Source organism: Mizuhopecten yessoensis, unplaced genomic scaffold, assembly GCF_002113885.1.
Source record: "Mizuhopecten yessoensis strain PY_sf001 unplaced genomic scaffold, ASM211388v2 scaffold11185, whole genome shotgun sequence".
NCBI lineage: Eukaryota > Metazoa > Mollusca > Bivalvia > Pectinida > Pectinidae > Mizuhopecten > Mizuhopecten yessoensis.
Genome location: NW_018408922.1, coordinates 471602 through 483834, shown reverse-complemented (window position 1 = coordinate 483834; position 12233 = coordinate 471602). Strand labels below are relative to the sequence as shown.

At 32.4% G+C, this 12233-nt stretch overlaps 1 pseudogene; it reads right to left on the bottom strand.

Annotated features, from left to right (window-relative positions):
• Nucleotides 1-2725: 2725 nt before the first annotated feature.
• LOC110440577 lies at nt 2726-10108 on the bottom strand (annotated as a pseudogene).
• Nucleotides 10109-12233: the final 2125 nt, after the last annotated feature.

Below are 12233 nucleotides of genomic sequence, written 5' to 3'. Positions count from 1 at the left end.
TACATAAACAGAGACAGAGGTGCTCCAAATGCTATGCTAATAAGAATATATCTAGAAAACCTGAGGTGTTCCGATTCATTTTGAGGTACAGTACATACATACCTAACTCAGGTGTTAAAGGACTCACACAACTAAATCAGCCAATCAGCAAGTGTTTCATACGTTTGTAGTTCCTATCTGAAATAGGTTCCGGCTAATTACTGTGCCACTGAAGGAGTTTAATAAGGAACTGATGACAGATTTTTAGATAAATAAAATGTTCAGGTATTAAACTTTTGAAAAATATATACTTTTGATATATTTCCATGTCTGTGTGCGGATTTGCACAGGGGCAAAATGTCTGGGGGCGTTTATGTTTTGGGTCACCGGTTTTGCTTGTATACTTCCGGTTGTCAACTTCTTGGCGCTGTGACACTCCAATATGCCACTAAACCTACCAAAAAAGTCATTTTGTAGCCTTTGCAAGGTATGTATTTATGAATCTAGACAGTTGTCACTAGTTTTGAACTTCAAATATTAAAGTTATTAGCTAAAATGTTTGGTAATAACATATAGTAAATGATTTAGTTGTGTGAGTCCTAAAGTCATTTGTGCGTAAGTATATACAGGCATAGTGAGACTGGAAGATGATTTGTTAAACACTAAAAAACAACCATTAGAGGCAGCAATATTCAGTCACTAATGCTGTCCTTAGTGATGTACGTGGTGAGGAGAAGGGGAAATGGTTTGAATACCACCTGGCCACTCTTGAAATAAGTACAAGTACTTAATTAATCTTTATTAATTAATCTAAATGTAATCAATAAATAACAAAAAATCATTCATGCTGATCAATACCTTCCCATGTAGGTTTTTTTTTTGATGCCTACATTAATGGTTATTAAGATTTGTTATGGTAATAATTAAAAAACAATTATATTAGCATCGAAATTCACCAAAGGGCACAATTTGTGTCCAATTTTGTTGACGTCAAATTTTAATTACAAATAATATCACATGTTCAAAAAAGTTTTAATACATTGTATTTATTGGTCCAATTGCATTGGAAATATTGAGATCAGGATAACATTACTTCGATTTAGATAATACTTTTTGATGCAGCAATATCTGCGTCATGTTCTTAAAAAAGTAATCAATAAAGAAATTAATGTTTTTCTCGTTAAATACCATATTAAATATATTTAATGATTTTTCTCGTTAATACCATATTAAGGATCTTTAATGGTATTACGTTGAATATCATATATATTTCACTCGTATGAGATAATATATTCATGTATAGGACCTTTTATGAGTTTCCATTTCATATGAGATTGATGAAACTAGTCCAAATATGTTTCTATTTAGCGAACCTCTGGCGAGCTGCAATGAAAACTTCGTAACGAGTTTCATAATGGCTATATGAACTGAAAACCAGTGTAAGATCCTTTTTATCACACAGTCAAGATTTGTGGCATTTATTCGTGTAAAACGGCAATTTTTATGCAACCATGAAATGTAAAAAGCCGCCATTGTGACTCAAGTTCGTAAGTTTGTGACGTCATGTACTTGTCCTTGGCATGACGTCACAATTGAAACTTACAACCAATCACAGGGCTGATAGGTCATATAACATGGGTAAATACGCAAAAAAATATGACATGGGTATATTCACTGGATAACATAGTACATTATGTGATAAAACGATATTTTCGATACTCTGTTATACCCATAAAATATACTGTATGGTATTCAACGGAAAACATTAAATATCCTCTAAATAACGGTATTATTACACTGCCTAATGTGGAAGTGTTACATAATAAAGCGAATTGCATTATAGTAAAAGTCCAATATGACTAAGAATTTACAAGGTTTTAAGTATATACATGTACGAGCCAAAACATGATTTAAGCAAAGTGGCCAATAATTTAACACAAGATCATTAACATAACCGAAACAGATACATTAGAATAAACATTATCATTGTTATAATATAACTATTGAGTATTTAGAATAAACATTATTAATGTTATAATATCTCTTGAGTATTTAGAATACACATTATTAATGTTATTATATATCTATTGAGTATTTAGAATACACATTATTAATGTTATTATGTATCTATTGAGTATTTAGAATACACATTATTAATGTTATTATATATCTATTGAGTATTTAGAATACACATTATAAATGTTATTATATATCTATTGAGTATTTAGAATAAACATTATTAATGTTATTATATATCTATTGAGTATTTTTTAAATCATGTAATTTACTGCTAAAATAGTCAGTCTCTGTCATTGGAAGAATGAGTTATAATAAATTACCAATAATTTATTATATTCAGCTGTTAGACACAAATAACACAAAAAAACACATGGAAGAAAACACACACATCTGTGTGTTTGTTTGATTTCTTATCAATAACAATTGACAACAATATGTAATTTCTTTGAAATGCAACACAAAGGTAATTTTAAAGGTAGTAAATGGCTGCTTTGGTGTCGACGCGTAATTTTCGTGTTCATCGTAAGTTGTTAGTTTCCTTAAGCCGTGTTTTATTTTAATTCACTAAACATTGATTTACAGTTCCAACTGCCATGTTCCTCCTATTTTTGAATATGAACAGATTCCACAAACCTCTGCAAATTCATTAACTCAACACAGGATGAAGTATAAAAAGCATTCCATACAATTACTCATATTTTTTAAACATCAATACAGTTACAGAAAGTTATGACCTATCAGCTTGGCGGACCTCCTTGTAGCTTTCAACATGGCGGTTCACGTGCACAATTTCCCATTTCTTCATCCATGGCCCCTGAATAGTTGTGTCAAAGTCGTCCTCGTCTTCATTCTAACAACACAGCAAATGAAACATAGCAATATAATAGAGTTAAGATTTGACTTAAGTAACGGTTAAACAAGTATTCGTCTTCTCTCCATAATAGATGCGCTACATATTTCTTGTTTTGAAACAAATAATCTAAACATCAGATGAAATCAAGCTTTATATTTTACATATTGTGACATTGTTTGACAGTTTCAAACAAGTTTTGATTTCGTTTCATCATTTTCATTTTTTGTGTGAAATCTCTGTACTATACTATGCTGATTGCTCTCTGGCAGTCAGTTAACACAGCATAAATATATAACATAGGTTAAGTTATACGTTTTACAGAGGAATTAATAGTAAATTATGTTTATAGTACCATTTTAACATAACATATAAATCGAATATACTTATGTATATTAGAATAATTGATATACTTCCAAAACACTATCATATTATACATTTACAGTTTCTGCATGCCAATATCCTTAAGTTCCCTTTTGCGAACTGAAATAATTAAACATGAAAGAGGCAAATAAAAGATGCCAAAAATAAGAACCTCTACGGTTGCCTCTCTTAAAAGTTTATGTCGAATGGCACTGTCAAAGACTTCCCAGGACATTTTGAAGTTTGGATCTTTGGAAGTCCTCATAAGAACGCCCTGTTTCAAATCGTAGAATCCATATGGTAGATCTGGTTTTTGCCAGCGAAGATCAAGACTCCATCAAATATCCCCGGACATATTTGGGAGACTGCAAGAATAACACACGTTTACTTAAGGATAAATGCTATCTACTTTGATATGCATCCCCACCTCGAGAAAACTGTCTATAGTAAGCAATCCTGTCTTTTCAGAGACCACTATTTGCGTATATCTACCAAGCAGATTTAAATATTTTGAACTCTACTTCCTCATGTGTTTTTTTAAAATAAATACAACTAAGGGATCATGCACTTGAAATGCACTTCTGATGAAAATATAAAGCTATTGAAGCAAATTAGTGATTGTGATGGTATTTCTTTTTTAATGTGAGGTAAATTTTTATAAGTCAATTTGAACAAATATGTTTAAAAATTAATCCGGCTCAATGTAATACAAATAATAACTATGCAGTTTTGTATGAATTTACATAGCTACATACAAACGTTCTAAAACGTCTCAATCTGATTTTACACGAACAAACACCTGCATTTTAAAATGTCTTGTGATATTTGAAATGGTATTATTATCTTCAGAACGTGTTTTTTTCTGTTTCAAACAAAATGTCATGCCCTAATTAATGATCCAGTTTCCCTCTCTGTCATTAATGTCTGGTGTTACTGCGCATGCTTAATATAAACTTTGAACAACATTGATTGAAACGCACTGAAATAAATGATATTATTCTCGTGCTACATACTTTAAGAACAACAAAGATGTGAAATAATGTTTTTGTGTTCCCTACCTTCTGTGTGGTATCATGTTATTTAACAGTAACATTCCACCATAAGGAATCTCACACGTGACTATATCAGTTGCAGGGTTTACACCTGTATAATGAAAAAGAATTAAAAATTCTTGTGAACTAATACAGAACTACTTTCCCAACACAAATGAATGCTTTAAGCATGGAAATTATTGTAGATGAACGTTAGACACACATAGGATTGCACAGGGCCGGTATTCATGTTCTCGTGCTCAAGCAGGGATTCTGTGATCAAGCCAACTTTCTTGTAACTAGCTTAAATAATGTCAAACGATCAAAAAGTCAAATGTATTGAAACAGTATTTAGCTTCAAGTTTCTTCAAAATGTTTCCAAATCATTGACAAAACAAGATCTATTTATTAAGTTACAACAAGAACAAGACATTTGGCTTGAACACAAAATCCATGCTTGAGCATGAGAATGGTTTCATGAATACGGGCCCTGGTATAAAATAGTTAAAAATAATGTAACCTTATATAATACACATGGGGTTTATATAGGAGTTCTCTCCCTTGAAAAAGTCTTAATTATGATTGTTATAATTAATTAGCACCCGTTTGCTACAGATTCTTATATTTTTTGTACTTTTCAAATTTGTCATTAAACAACATGATGACCTTTTATAAAAGTATAACTTTCTGAATAGAACTGTTCGGAACGGATATACACGTCAAATTAAGGTAACAGCTAAACTAAAAGGTTTGCCAACAAGCACTCTTTTTCTCACGAAAAAAACCCAACAACAAGGTAAACATAGCATCATACATTGTACTGTTATTTGAATTAAAGGAACAATATATGTTATACAAAAATATCTTACCGAGACTTTTCTGCATTTCATTTTCATCCACCATAACATACCACGTGCCTCCATGACAACACTGATGAGTGGCAACCTTTCCTGCTCGGTGGCCCCCCATGAACAACCTGAAGATATCAAAAGTGAAATAACATCATTTAAATATTAAAACTTTATGTAATTCAAAAAATGTTTATTTATTTTTGTGTAGCAGAATATCTTTTCGTAATTGGTTATTGTATAAAATTAATTTATTAGTATGAGGAACTTAGTGATTATTTACACTGTGGCGATGTTTTTTGAAACGTGGCTTAAAATGGTGTTCAAGTCCATGACGTTACATTCATCTATCTGTTTTTTCTCACTTTCAAGCTAGTGATTCAGTATATGAATATGAGGTTATTAACAAGATGCTAAAACTTGGGCCTTATCCAAATACGTCAGGAAATCAATTAGTTAAACTTGATTTTCCAAGTAATGCTGTTGTCCCATAAATCATAACGAAAGCTTGAAAGTGGTAAGATGGACGAGGTACTATCGTACCTGCATACATCCATTGTGAGCTGTTACATCCAGTAAAGGTATCCAGGCCATGGGCTGTAGAACTTTGTAAGACTTGTTGTCCAAATAGGCAGAGTCTAAAATTCGAAATTATTAATACCATTAGTACTGTAAATAGGCTGTTGTACATTAGTTATCACACAAGGGCAAAATCGAAATAAGAAGAAGAAGAAGGAGAAGAAGACGAAGAAGAAGAAGAAGAAGAAGAAGAAGAAGAAGAAGAAGAAGAAGAAGAAGAAGAAGAAGAAGAAGAAGAAGAAGAAGAAGAAAAAGGACGAGAAGACCAATTAACCCTTTTTCGTTTTGTTATACGACCTTTGATATAAATACTATGTTAATTTACCTTGATGCCATGGAACTGTAGTAGCCTCGTTCTGGGGTGTTTTTGTACGCAGATTCCATAATGGATGCCCGGCTATTTCCGGTCCAATGAGTTGTTCAACCACATTCAGAAGACGCTCATTGGTCCACAGGTTTTTAAATGCCTATACAAGAAAGCCAGTTACACACATGTACCATTACATGTACCATTGTATAATTTCAATATGAAATCTATAACTATGCAATGGTAAAATGTGCTTATGGAATGTTAATATATTAACACATTAACCTAAATTTCTTTATGAAAAAGAAACTATATAGTTATGCGTAACCCATATGTAAATTGTTTTTTATATCGGTTATCGAATTTTATTTTGAACTCGGTATTTATTCTATTTCTCTATGTGTGTTGTTTCAGTTATTGTTTTCGTGTTGGCCTCTCGTGCTCGAGGTTCCCCGACCAAACTTTCTTTAGTCTTTTCCCCCCAATCCTTGAAAATCAGTTCAAATGTTTATATTTTGCCTTAGTTTTAACAATTTTGACTGTTTTTTTTCTACCAAATTGTATCGCTGATTAATGTGATTTGTTCAAGTATATTAGATAAAAATAAAAATAAACTACAACTACAAGATGGTGTTTTCTATGAAACATACCTGAGATAGCTCTGGGTATTTGTGCAACATGATGTTCGCCCCAGGGAAATCTTTCTCAATGTAGGTTAATCTTTCAAAAAGTCCATATTTACTGTAGAGATCTGCAATGATTTGGTAAACATTGGAGAGTCACACGAATTTTATAGATCGTTATTTGTAGAAAGAGTAGATTATTGTAGGGCTGAAAGCCAGAGATTACCAACAGAAATGAAACCCGTGACTCTTAATATGTAACGTACTATTTAAGTTTCATATAAAATTATAAATAAAAGTTTGTCTAGTTATACTTAAAATGGAAATACATTAATGCATATTTGAGTAATTGGCTTTCTTCTGAAAAGTTATATCCGTGTTGATGGTTGAATTCTCAGTATCTTCATACATCCCCTAACACCTGTCTCGTAAGGAACGTTCATGTTGTTTTGTCAGTTACAGTATTCCGTCTTTGCGTACTGCAGAGTTATCTTCTCTTGTGAGCAGGTATTGATTATTACGTCATTGGTTTGTGGGAGTAATGTCATTGGTTTGTGTGAGAAAACGACGTAATTTTCTCACACAAATCAATGAAGTAACAATAAATACCTGCTCACAAGAGAAGATAACTCTGCAATACGCAAAGACGGGATTCAGTCATTTTTAATCAAGTTCACCACTTGAAGGTTTAGAGTGCAAAGTTTGTGCCAAATATCTAAAGATAAGCGTAAGACATATACAGATGATTGTACCTTCACAATTTGGTAATAGTTGCAGTTTACCAAAACTAAATTACACTTTGCAAAGACAAAGCTATTATCTGGACGATTTAATATGGTTATTAACAGTTATCAATTGAATCGTTGCTAATCAATGAAAGCAACTATTTAAAATGTAGATGTGATATATATACGACTTCGATGAAGAGCTATGATTTTATCAAAAGCTCTACAGCCGACTGTAGAATTTCAATAAAAATACACATTAAAAAAACACCACATGATTGAAATAATAACACACATACAACAAACACATGATTGGAATAATAACACACATACAACAAACACATGATTGAGATAATAACACACATACAACAAACACATGATTGAGATAATAACACACATATAACAAACACATGATTGAGAAAATAACACACATATAGCAAACACATGATTGAGATAATAACACACATACAACAAACACATGATTGAGATAATAACACACATATAACAAACACAGGATTGAGATAATAACACACATATAACAAACACAGGATTGAGATAATAACACACATATAACAAACATATGATTGAGATAATAACACACATATAACAAACACATGATTGAGAAAATAACACACATATAACAAACACATAATTGAGATAATAACACACATACAACAAACACATGATTGAGATAATACCACACATATAACAAACACATGATTGAGATAAAAACAGACATGCAACAAACACATGATTGAGATAATAACACACATATAACAAACATATGATTGAGATAATAACACACATATAACAAACACAGGATTGAGATAATAACACACATATAACAAACATATGATTGAGATAATAACACACATACAACAAACATATGATTGAGATAATAACACACATATAACAAACACATGATTGAGAAAATAACACACATACAACAAATACATGATTGAGATAATAACACACCTATAACAAACACATGATTGAGATAATAACACGCATATAACAAACACATGATTGAGATAATAACGCACATACAACAAACCCATGATTGAGATAATAACACACATATAACAAACACATGATTGGAATAATAACACACATACAACAAACACATGATTGTGATAATAACACACATACAACAAACACATGATTGGAATAATAACACACAGACAACAAACACATGATTGAGATAATAACACAAATATAACAAACACATGATTGAGATAAAAACAGACATGCAACAAACACATGATTGAGATAATAACACACATATAACAAACACATGAATGAGATAATAACACGCATATAACAAACACATGATTGAGATAATAACGCACATACAACAAACACATGATTGAGATAATAACACACATATAACAAACACATGATTGAGATAAAAACAGACATGCAACAAACACATGATTGAGATAATAACATACATATAACAAACACATGATTGAGATAAAAACACACATACAACAAACACATGATTGATATAATAACACACATATAACAAACACATGATTGGGATAATAACACACATATAACAAACACATGATTGACTATTTTTCAATTCTGCGTCTCACTGGTTTTATAACGTAAACAGTGTTTATTTCAATTTTTTGCAAAACACGTTCTTACTGTAAGGCGACGTTTTATGGTTATATATAACCTATGAGGCTATTTCCATATATACAGAGTAGCTCTTTCTACAGTCATCAGAACGGGATATACAGCTATAATCTAACCTTTGATTTTACCAGCTTTGAATAGTTTTTGAGCGAGCCTTTCTACCTGGTCTTGTATGGCTTGTCTGCAAGGATCTAGTTCCGAACGGGTAAAAAAACTCCTTCACAATCACATAACCCTGTTAAAAATTCACACAAACATTGGAAAGATCATAGATATTATATAATTTATGTATCTTTATATACAGAGAATTAAAAATCACAAATATATCAGTAATATCAAAGGCAAATTCCGTTGTAACACTGGATCCTTTGTTTGAAGGATTCGGATTCATTTCAAATTTTCGGAGCAATCTGCTCCTTCTCTGAGACACCGAAAGACACAGAACACTTACATAACATAAAACCAAAATAGAAATATGATATGATATAACTAATATATAAAAACGCTAACCCCCTCGGCTAGCGTAAGCCGAAACCAGGATTTACATTGACCGCATCGTTGACCAGTGTGTGTGCGAACAACGACAAATATATTATAATATACCGGGAAAACTGAAACTTACAGATGCTGATGCTGGAAAAAATGACACGACGATTTGACCAGTGATGATGAATGGGATACGGAGTAGAATCTCGCAAAATATCTTTTTAATATATTATTAAATTTGATATCGAATATTTTGCAGCAAAGCCACACAAAAATAATACATAGTTGTATATAAAAAATAGGTGCTCATCTATAGTGTCATTAACTAAACAATATATCAAAATGCATTTATATAGGATTGTTTTTAAACCAAATAAACATATCTCAAACTGTATCATAATTTAAGCTAACGAAGGTGTTAAGCTGACGAGTGCCAATACAGTAGTAACCTGCCGACGTACAAAGTTAATCGTTAGATAAGTATTAATACATGCGTACATCATGAAAGAATTGCTGGTTAATGGGACTAGGAAGCTGCCCTGGTTTCAGGTCCTGCTTTGGTTTCGGCATCGCACGCGTGTCGAACAACTCCGGGTGTGCATCCGACACAAGTCCGTATTCTATTGAAGGTGTGACAACAGATAAATCCGCCATCTTTAAAAAGTAGAATGTCTCGCTCTAGTGTCGTGGGAAGCGCTATCTTGTTTGTGACATGCATATGTTGTTATGTCGCATTCAGGTAGAACATGAACAATATCATTATAAATATGATGAAGATTACTTAGACTGAGTACACAGTTTGAGCTTTATTTAGAGTCGGCAAGTCGAGGAATAACAATAAAGCACAAGTTCTAATGATATTTTAACACCGACATAAACATAAGGGAAAACCGGGACAAGTTCTACCCATTTTTTGATAAAGTCATTTTGAGCAGTTTGCAATTTGCTGAAATTTAATATGATATGTATATGCACTATTTAGAAGAGAAATTTCATGCTTTTTTAAGATTAATAACAAAAGGATAAACACGATGTATCGATGAAAATGTTAAAAAACAAAAAGGAAAAAAAGAACATTGTAATACATTAATGTAACTGAGATGGTCGTTATTCCGTCTTTGCGTATTGCAGAGTTATCTTCTCTTGTGAGCAAGTATTGATTGTTACGTCATTAGTTCCGTTTCCTTTAGTTTCACTACAAACAGATGATTATGGTGCATCTCATTCTCACGAGTATTAGACGCCAAAGGAGAATATTTCTATTTTATTGAAAACCGTAAAAGATTAATTTTAGTACATGCAGAGGTAAGTGTCCATGCGTTTGTGTTGAAACATATTTGTCGTTGGTTATTAGGTTCCTGTTTCTCCATAGGACAGCTACTTCCAGACGAAAAGAATAATAATAAGGGCAACTTTTAGCAATTGAAGTAACTCTTTAGGCGCTCATGTGTTACAATTACAGAGCTTCGCCCGGGCGCCTTCGACGCCCTAGAGCTTTCCTTTCACTGTTACCCGAAGTAATTAATATACTCATTAAATGTGTGTGAAATACTACCATAAATGCGTTCATACTCAATACATTTCTTTTATACATCATTGTCCATATGGAATCCACTATTTACCTTTTTCACTCTGGCTTGTAGATGTGGTATCTAACAGAGAGGACTTTTTTCGCGAGAACGAATAAGTTTTATCTTTCGAAATCATGTTAATTTTGCTTTTACATTTTCCTCGTTGCATGACCAAAATAGAAATCTTAATACTGAACACACAATAAGGTATATCTTGTACACATACCTCATATCAATGGCTTTAAGAGAAGGATATGACCATACCTACCGACCATTGGTTATATGTACCTGAACGGACCAGGTCTGTATTTATGTGAGGTATCCATTGACTTCATCGTTTTTAATTTTATAATCATAAAACAGTTCAAGTTAAGAGTACCTCAGCACCCGCTTAAATCTCAAGGAAGGAGCTCTTCTCAGAAATTGTTAGATGCAGAATTGTCTCCCTTATATATAAACAACCACATTTTTTTTGCTCGCTAAGAGTAAGTCTCCGTGTAACGTTTGTGTATCGTCAATGTTCAGTTTTGTTTCTATAGACATTGCGGACCGTTAACTGGACTCTCATTTTGAAGTTGTTAATTTTTTAAATGCGAAAACGTATAGGCTTGGCAGTGTTAATGTCCTAAGTTCGTACCTGTATTTTTTCTAATTTATTCTTTATTTCTATTATCAAACATTCAAATTTCAAACAAGAACAGTTCTGTAAAATGCACCGCAATAGGTGATTTCCATGGAATACCTATCCTGAAAAGGACACAAACAAGTACGTCACAAGTGAAAGTGGAGATAATGTATTTTAGTTTGTTTGGCTCCTTTACCCTAAGATAAGTTTTGACAGAAAATTATTTGTTATTTTATGTTCCATATTCAACAGTTTTGTACATATTTATTGTTTGAACATGACACTAACACATATTTTCCTCAACACACACAAGCCGCTATATATTGTTCCGTTTATTCACCTTCGTAACAAGATAACAATTTCACGTAGCCTCTCACACAAACGCACACTACAACCCTTGCCCATCTAGGTGAAGATGAAGCCCGTGTTCGTATATTTGGACAAGACAGTCTAATCTACTGGGTCAATACCTAACTTCCTTATTTGTTTAATGATATGACGATGATTGTTCTAGATTACCGTCCACGGGTGCCTTCCAAATAATACCGCCAGGTCATTATGTTTTCAAAATAACAAAATAATG